At 40.8% G+C, this 8,394-nt stretch overlaps 1 non-coding gene across 1 annotated transcript; it reads left to right on the top strand.

The window, feature by feature from the left end:
- The first annotated feature begins 7,700 nt into the window (after window positions 1-7,700).
- On the top strand, window positions 7,701-7,774 carry Trnaa-ugc (transfer RNA alanine (anticodon UGC)). The gene has a single exon. It is a non-coding gene; the product is annotated as a tRNA-Ala (tRNA).
- Window positions 7,775-8,394: the final 620 nt, after the last annotated feature.

Here is an 8,394-nt window from a genome sequence, read left to right as displayed (position 1 = left end):
TCGAATTTGAATTTCATGTAAGAAATGGTTTACTCATTAAACATTTCAGATAATTATAAGAACAAGAAAATTAGCTTATTTAAACAAATCTTATCACATCTGATCTTTACACAGCACGAAATTGGCGTCAGATTCCACAATGTAAATTAAACGCATCTGATTTTCTTATTAAAAATGTAAAATTTAACACATCTGACTTTGTATTTAAATTTATCGTTAACGCATCTGACGTTTTTACTAAAACTATGGTCTCCTACAGAATGGTATCTCTTTTTACCACAAATTCCCACTTTTGGATCAGAAGAAAAGGATATTCCACAACTGTATCCAATAATCAACATGGACACACAATTACTGCACCAACATATGCACAGGAGAAACGTAAGGATCGAGCCTTTAGCAGTTCCGATATTTACCGTTAAGTAAGTATCTGTACTCAAAATTATCCCACCGAAAACCAAAATTATCACATATAAATTCCGCGCCTATTTGAGCATTCCCTTTAATAGCCACTATTTTACTGCTGCCTACTCCCGACACAACGTCACCCATTGAAACATGAAAACCTTCCAAAATTACACATACGAAATACACTCAAGTTGAACTACTTACTTTGTTGCAGCCAAAGTTCATGGCTACGTTAAAACTTTACTAATCTTCTTCCCCGCTTTGCAATATTAATTATTCAGAAAATTTCTCCACGTGACTCTACATTCCAATAAACACGAATAAGCAAGCATTATCTACACTTGGTTTGCTAAAATTCGACACACGCTTTCACACGAGATACCACGCGTCCTTAACAAAGGATTCACGTTACTAAATCTTTCAAGATTGCAGATATGTAAGAAAATTGAAAAATTATAACAGTACTTAATTCCACTCGCATATTTCATGTAATAGCACACTTCCTACTTACATGCTGTAGGTCCCTACAGGCGTGCCTCCACTAGTTACAAGATTCTTGATCAGCCCCAAGTCGTGAGTGCCCAGTGTAAAACTAAGTAAATTGCTACACGCACTTAAATATTTCATTTTTCCAAATGAACTTGCTTGCTCAACAAATTAAGGTTAAATTATTCACCGCGAAATTGTTATAAAACCCCAAAACTGCGAATTACTATCACAAAGCAAAGCAAAGCAACATTTCTACATCACCTACTATTGCACATTACCTACCTAAATTTCGTTCCCCCAAAATGTTGTTACTTTACGTCTAGCTGCAAAAAGAGGGTTGTTCACCTAATGTGAAACCATTAATCATAAATATAGCACATTTCCCACACTCAAATCGAGCATCGCTCGACCTGTCTCAGAAAAGCGTCCTCTCTCGTCCAAGTCTTCAGCAGCAGTTCTCGACTCTGACCCACGCTACTTTTCTGCTAGCCTGACCGCTCATTGTGGGGGCGGCTCCCAACCAATCACAGCTCAGAATTTCCCCGGTTTTAAGTTGTCGGTCAAACCTCCCTTCTACGCAATGGGAAAGACACCGCGCTTTGCCTCCCAAAGACAGAAACGTAAGTTTTGCAGACTATCCAACCTTCCTACACCTCGCTACAGCCAAAGGCTGAAGTTTCAGAGCTTCCATAATGGGTGCCTATAAACTAGTTGTTCCCTATCGTACACCCATAGTCGCTAAATGTCGTTCGATCCTTGTTCTCTTCCCAAACATTCTTCCTGCAATTCTTTTCATACATTCAGTTCTTCCTCCCTCGTGCTGTGGACTCAACAGGATAAGGAAATATAGGGAACAGTGGGAATTTTTTCAATCAATAAAAATAATTTGATTCCTCTGGTCATTCTTTTTCAACTTTGTGTTGGTTTGCAGATACTGACAGTAAGTCTGTGCTAACTAAATTAAATGATATTATTACGATAAAAAAATATTATTACGATCAGGCTGGTGTTCTCAGAAGAACACGACGATCAACTGCATGAAAAATTGTTACATTATTAGAAATTTAAGTGAGAGTTGCCAGTGCCGAAGACAATGGTCAACTCTCAATGTGACTCCCCATCTGGTCGTGTTACGTGGCTGATCTGTGAAGCAAACGCGTCATGTGGATCTCCTAAGATCGTGTAGGTTGGCACTCGAATATGTAACTGGAAAAGAGGACGTACTTCCCTGGAAACATAAGGGTGGATTAGAGTATGTATGGAGGTATATAGACAATCACCTTTTACTCGGTTTAGTGCGTGAGAGTGGGGTGCAAGGATAATAACTGATAACACCGGTGCGATGTACTCTCTACCATGTTGTGTACAGCGGCTTGCTGTATATTTGCTTTAGTTATAGAATGATCACAGGTGATGGAGCTGTCTACAAGAAGGCAGGAAGACCTGTGGTGGGGCTGGTATTTGACATGAACGTAAATAAATCTATTTTTCTGTTGTGGTCTTCAGTCTGAAGACTGGTTTGCTGGTGCTCTCCATGCTACTCTATCCTGTACAAGCCCGTTCATCTCCGAGTAATTACTGCAACCTATATCCATTTGAATCTGCTTTCTGTATTCATCTCTTGATTTCCCTCTACAATTTTACACCCCCCTCCCCCACAGACACACACAGTTCCCTCCAATTCTAAATTGCTGATCCCTTGATGTCTCATAATGTGTCCATTCAGCCGATTCCTTCTTTAGTCAAGCTGTGCAACAGATTTCTTGTCTCCCCAATTCTATTCAGTACCTCATCATTAGTTACGTGATCTACCCATCTAATCTTTTGCAGTCTTCTGCAGTCTTCTGTAGCACCACATTCCAAAACTTTCTATTCTCTTCTTACCTAAACTGTTCATCGTCCATCTTTCACTTCCATACATGGCTACACTCCAGATAAATACCTTCAGAAAAGATTTCCTAACACTTAAATCTATATTTGAGGTTTAGAAATTTCTCTTATTCGGAAACGCTTTTCTTGCAGTTAGCAGATTAAATTTTATAGTCATCCAACTTTGACCATTATGTTATTTTGACGCCCAAATATCAAAATTTACCTACTACTATACATGTACCGGGTGGTAACATAATTTCTTGAGCATCCTCTGACTTAATTAGGCTTCACTCCGTTATCCTTGTTTCGGTTTCGTTAGTGTTCATTTTACATTCTGCTTTCAAGACACTGTCCATTCCATTCAATTGCTCTTGCAAGTCTTTTGCAGTCTCTGACATAATTACAGTGTCATCGTCTAACCTCAAGGTTTTTATTTTGTGTCTCTCTGAACTTCAATTCCTACTCCAAATTTTTCTTTGTTTTCCTTTACTGCTTGCTCAGTGTAAAGACTGAAAAACATCGGGGATACGTTACAAACATCTCTCACTCCATTCTCAAATAGTGCTTGCCTTTCATGCCCCTCGACTTTTAAAACTGCCATCTGGTTTCTGTACAAGTTTTTAAACAGACTTTCGCTTCCTGTATTCTACCCCTGCAGTCTTCAGAATTTCAAAGAGTATTCCAGTCGGCATTGTCAAATGGTTTTACTAAGTCTACAAGTGCTATAAAGGTAGGTTTGACTTTTCTTAACCTGTTTTCTAAGGTATATCGTAGCGTCAGTACTGTCTCGCGTATTGCTACATTTTTCCAGAATCCAAACTGATCTTCCCCGTGCTTGGCTTCTACCAGTTTTTCCATTCTTCTGTAAATAATTCGTGTTGGTATTTTTCAGCTGGACTTATTAAACTGATAGTTCAGTAATTTTCACGCCTGTCAGCACCTGCTTTCTTTGGAACTAGTAATTTTCTGTTCCTCTTGAAGTCTAAAGGTATTTCGCCTGTCTCATACATCTTGTTCATCAGGTGGAAGTTTTGTCATGACTGGCTCTCCCAAGGTTCTCAGTAGTTCTAACGGAATGTTGTTTACTTTCAGGGCCTTGTTTCGACTTAGGTCTTTCAGTACTCTGTCGAATTCTTCTCGCAGTGTCATATCTCCCATCTTATTTTCATCTATGTCCTCTTCCATTTCCATAATACTGTCCTCAAGTACATCTCTGTTATACGAGGTATGATTGGAAAGTTTTAAGAATGGGTTTGTAATTGCAAAATGGTGGTACTTACATGCTGCTGTGATACATCTCCTTCAAAATAGTCCCCCTCTGTCTGAACACACCCACTCCAACGGTGTTTCCACTTTTGGAAACATTCTTGGAAATTTTTTTCCTGAAGTGTGTCAATCGAGTCAAATCGCTTCCCTTTCAGTGAAAATTTCATTTTAGGAGACAGGTAGAAGTCCGCAGGGGCCAAATCAGGGGAATATGGCGGTTTTGGAAGCACAGAAATTTTGAATTTGGTCAAAAATTCAATGATGGAGAAGGCACAATGAGCCGGAGCATTGTCATGGTGTAACACGCAACTCCTGTCTTTCCACAATGCAGGCCTTTTCTTCCGCGCCTTTTCGCGTAAACGCTCAAGGAAACATTTCTAGTGTTCCTGCTTAATTGTCTGCCCTCAAGGGGTAAGTTCATGATGCTCATTACCGGTAGACTAGAAAAAAATCACCAACATTGTCTTCACCTTTGATCGACTTTGGTGTGCTTTTTTCGGTCGTTGTGATCCTAGAGTCTTCCACTCTGAAGATTGCACTTTGGTTTCTGGATCATATCGACATACCCACGATTCGTCACCTGTAATTACCCTATTTAACAAATCTGGATCATTTTAGTCCAATTAATCAGTTTTTGGCTCACTTCAAGTCGGTGTTGTCTCTTGTCACTTGACAACGCTTTTGGAATGAATTTTGGGAACACTCGACGCATGTTCAAATCTTCAGTTAAAATTGACTGAACTGCATAGAAACTTAAGTTAATTAGCTATCTCCCTGTCTACGATCAGAGCGCACTATGTCGCGAACTTTCACATTATTTTCATTCGTTTTTGAGGTGGAAGGACCGCCGGACCGTGGTTCATCTTCAAATGATTCGCAGCCATTTTTAAATTTGTTGAACCAGATAAAGACATTTGACTGGCTCATACAATTATCTCCAAAAGCTGTTTTTAATAGTTCGTAAGTCTTAGAAGCTGATTTCCAGGTTTTAAAACAAAGTATCACAAAAATTCGTTGCTCCGTTTTTACGTCCATTTTCATGCAGACAGAATCTGGCAACAAGCCGTAACAGACTGCACTCATCCAGCTGCCACAACAAACTGAATAAAGGAAACGGTTTCCTGGCAGAGGGCGTTAAAGGATGAGACAATGACTTATTTCCCAGCATCCGTTTACCTGCCCGCCATACCAGTAAGCAATAGCAGATCCATTCTTAAAACTTTCCTATCACACCTCGTTTACACTTTCTACCTTCTTTGCTTTCCCTTCTTTGCTTAGGACTGGTTTTCCATCTGAACTATGCATATTCTTTTCTTTTCTCCAAAGGCCTCTTTGATTTTCATGTAGGCAATATTGCACATTAATGTCACATCAATAGGACTAGAAATCATCTACACTCTCACTGGAAGCATTGACTGCAGTAAAAATGCCAAGCAGTAAGCATTTGGAGCGAGATGAAGCAGAATACATGTGTTGGTCACCAATTCATTTGCAGGGATCTTAGGAAAAGTAACCCAAACACTAAAAACTGATAGGTCGACTTGTGTGGCAGACGGGCAGCCGCAGTTCCCCTCCGCGTGTCACGTACTGACTGCAACACTGTAACTTGGGCCGAGGTATAAGTACTGGTGGGTCTCTTCCTTAAAAGTGGTTCAAATGGCTCTGAGCACTATGGGACTTAACTGCTGAGGTCATCAGTCCCCGAGAGCTTTGAACTACTTAAACCTAACTAACCTAAGGACATCACACACATCCATGCCCGAGGCAGGATTCGCTCGGTTCCAGACTGTAGCTCCTAGAACCGCTCGGCCACTCCGGCCGGCTCTCTTTCTTAAACAAAATAAAATAAGTACAAGTATGCGCACTGCCCACTGCTGTAGCCGGCATTCGACATGATCAGTCCACTGTCGAACATCGCCTGTGGGGAAAGACGTACAATACTGTGATTACACCCTAAATTTTTCGCCACTCTTACAGCAGCTCTGAATTGTTGGAAGCTCTGTGACACTGTTAAAATAGCATTACGGTGGTGTACCCCAAATTTAAAAAGACGGTGTATTTCTCGTACAGTGTTATGCTGTCAACTAGGACTCTAACACCACAATACCACCAACATCGTATATTTAGGGAAGTGGTCGTAGGAATACAATAAAGGTTATTAGGATACATACAGATATATGTTTAAAGACAGTCATTTCATGAATGGTGGGTGTTAAGCATCAGATTTCTGGGTTCAATCCCCGTATACTAAAAATGCAGCAGTAAGGCTTCCTTGGTCATTGCAATGCAAATGCCATATATCCAAAGACTGAAAATTCGTGAATGGCGTGACTACGAGGGTTAAGCGATAGTCTGACAAAAGGGGAGTGAGAGGCGACCTCTATACCGCTTCTTCTAAGTGTTGTGAGCAAACATATTACTCCCTTCCACATAGTTTCTTAAAGTGACTGCACTGAGAAGATTAGGGGCTAATACAAAGGTTTTTACCGAGAGTCATTCAGTAGCATAAGTTCCGTCCTCTGTTTCCTCGATAAATAAGAGATAACATTCTTCCTTGAGTTCTGCGTGCTTATAAATATATGTACTGACGTCCTAACAGGTAGAATAAATTTACAATGTTGACTTATAGATAAAGTCCAGTGAATAAAGTTATGGCGTTGCTCTGCAGCTCAAAAAATTTTGATCGACAAACAGACATTCTTTCCACCCTCTAAAAAAAGAGCAAATGACTGTACTACTCGGGAACTAAAGGGGTCCTAACGTATTTTCCTTAAAGTCCGTTAAATGACTTACGTAATACATGACGCTGCACAAATAGCCTGAAGCGGTTCAAAAAATGGTTCAAATGGCTCTGAGCACTATGGGACTCAACTGCTGAGGTCATTAGTCCCCTAGAACTTAGAACTAGTTAAACCTAACTAACCTAAGGACATCACAAACATCCATGCCCGAGGCAGGATTCGAACCTGCGACCGTAGCGGTCTTGCGGTTCCAGCCTGAAGCGGCATGCGACGTCAAGCTAAATAGTCAAAGGCTTCCAACGTTTTTCGATGACTTATGGAAGAAAATATTACACATCACCAATACAGATTTGACTAGAAATTTAGCTCCTTTTCTCAACTGCCCATTTATGGAATATAATTAAGTTACTTCGACAATTATCATCAATATATACGAAGACAGTAACTTGTTCTCGAAAGAACAGTTACTGTTGATGACCGTGCAGCTTTTCCCTGGAATAAATGATGACTAACTGAAAGCCGGCCGCGGTGGTCTAGCGGTTCTAGGCGCTCAGTCCGGAACCGCGCGACTGCTACAGTCGCAGGTTCGAATCCTGCCTCGGGTATGGATGTGTGTGATGTCCTTAGGTTAGTTAGGTTTAAGTAGTTCTGAGTTCTAGGGGACTGATGACCACAGATGTTAAGTCCCATAGTGCTCAGAGCCATTTGAACCATTTTTGAACTAACTGAAAACCTCAGCTGCCGACAGGTGTTGTTGATATACCTCGATGTGGACAACTGAAAATGTGTGCCCCGACCGGGACTCGAACCCGGGCAAATGTCTATAAGGTACAATACATATGTAGAATTATGGGCAGTTAGGAATGTGAGTCTCACGGGAAGCGTGCAAGGGATAAGTCCCTGCAGTCGCGCTATTCATCTTTGTCCTCGGTGGCTCAGATGGATAGAGCGTCTGCCATGCAAGCAGGAGATCCTGGGTTCGAGTCCCGGTCGGGGCACACATTTTCAGCTGCCCACATGGAGGTATATCAACAACACCTGTCGGCAGCTGAGGTTTTCAGTTAGTCATCATTTAATTATCCTCAATTTGACGATAAATTTCTATAGGATAAGTAAAGTGCTAGGGACTCCGTGAGTGACTGAGAACACTGGCCGCATAGTGCTCATTTTTCCGAGAATTTTGTCTGTCTATAAGTGTGTGGACTACATGGTAACAGCCAGACTAAATTTACGTTGTTGACTCGTAGATAAAATACGGTGAATAAAGTTTTGGAACTGCTCTGCAGCACAGAGATGCTGACCGGCAGACAGACATTCTTTCTGTATGCAATTTACGGGTGGTTTTAGCTGCAGACGAAAAACAAATACGCCTCACGACTCTTAGGAGTGACAGTGTATATGTGATTGCTACGATAGTGGAACTGAAATTAACGGACAGCATTCTAGCGTAACTGGAACGTAATTGAAACACATTTTGTCGGAATAAGAGAAAATAAATATTGGAATTGTCAAACCATAATTGAACGTGAATTTTGTAAAACATGTGGACTCATATACCTCTAAAAACGTATAAATGCTTTGTGTGATATAGGGCTGATGTATTCAGCGTATGGGCTTT

Source organism: Schistocerca nitens, chromosome 3 (genome assembly GCF_023898315.1).
Source record: "Schistocerca nitens isolate TAMUIC-IGC-003100 chromosome 3, iqSchNite1.1, whole genome shotgun sequence".
In the NCBI taxonomy this organism is placed as follows: Eukaryota; Metazoa; Arthropoda; class Insecta; order Orthoptera; family Acrididae; genus Schistocerca; species Schistocerca nitens.
This window is presented reverse-complemented; position numbering and strand designations above follow the sequence as displayed.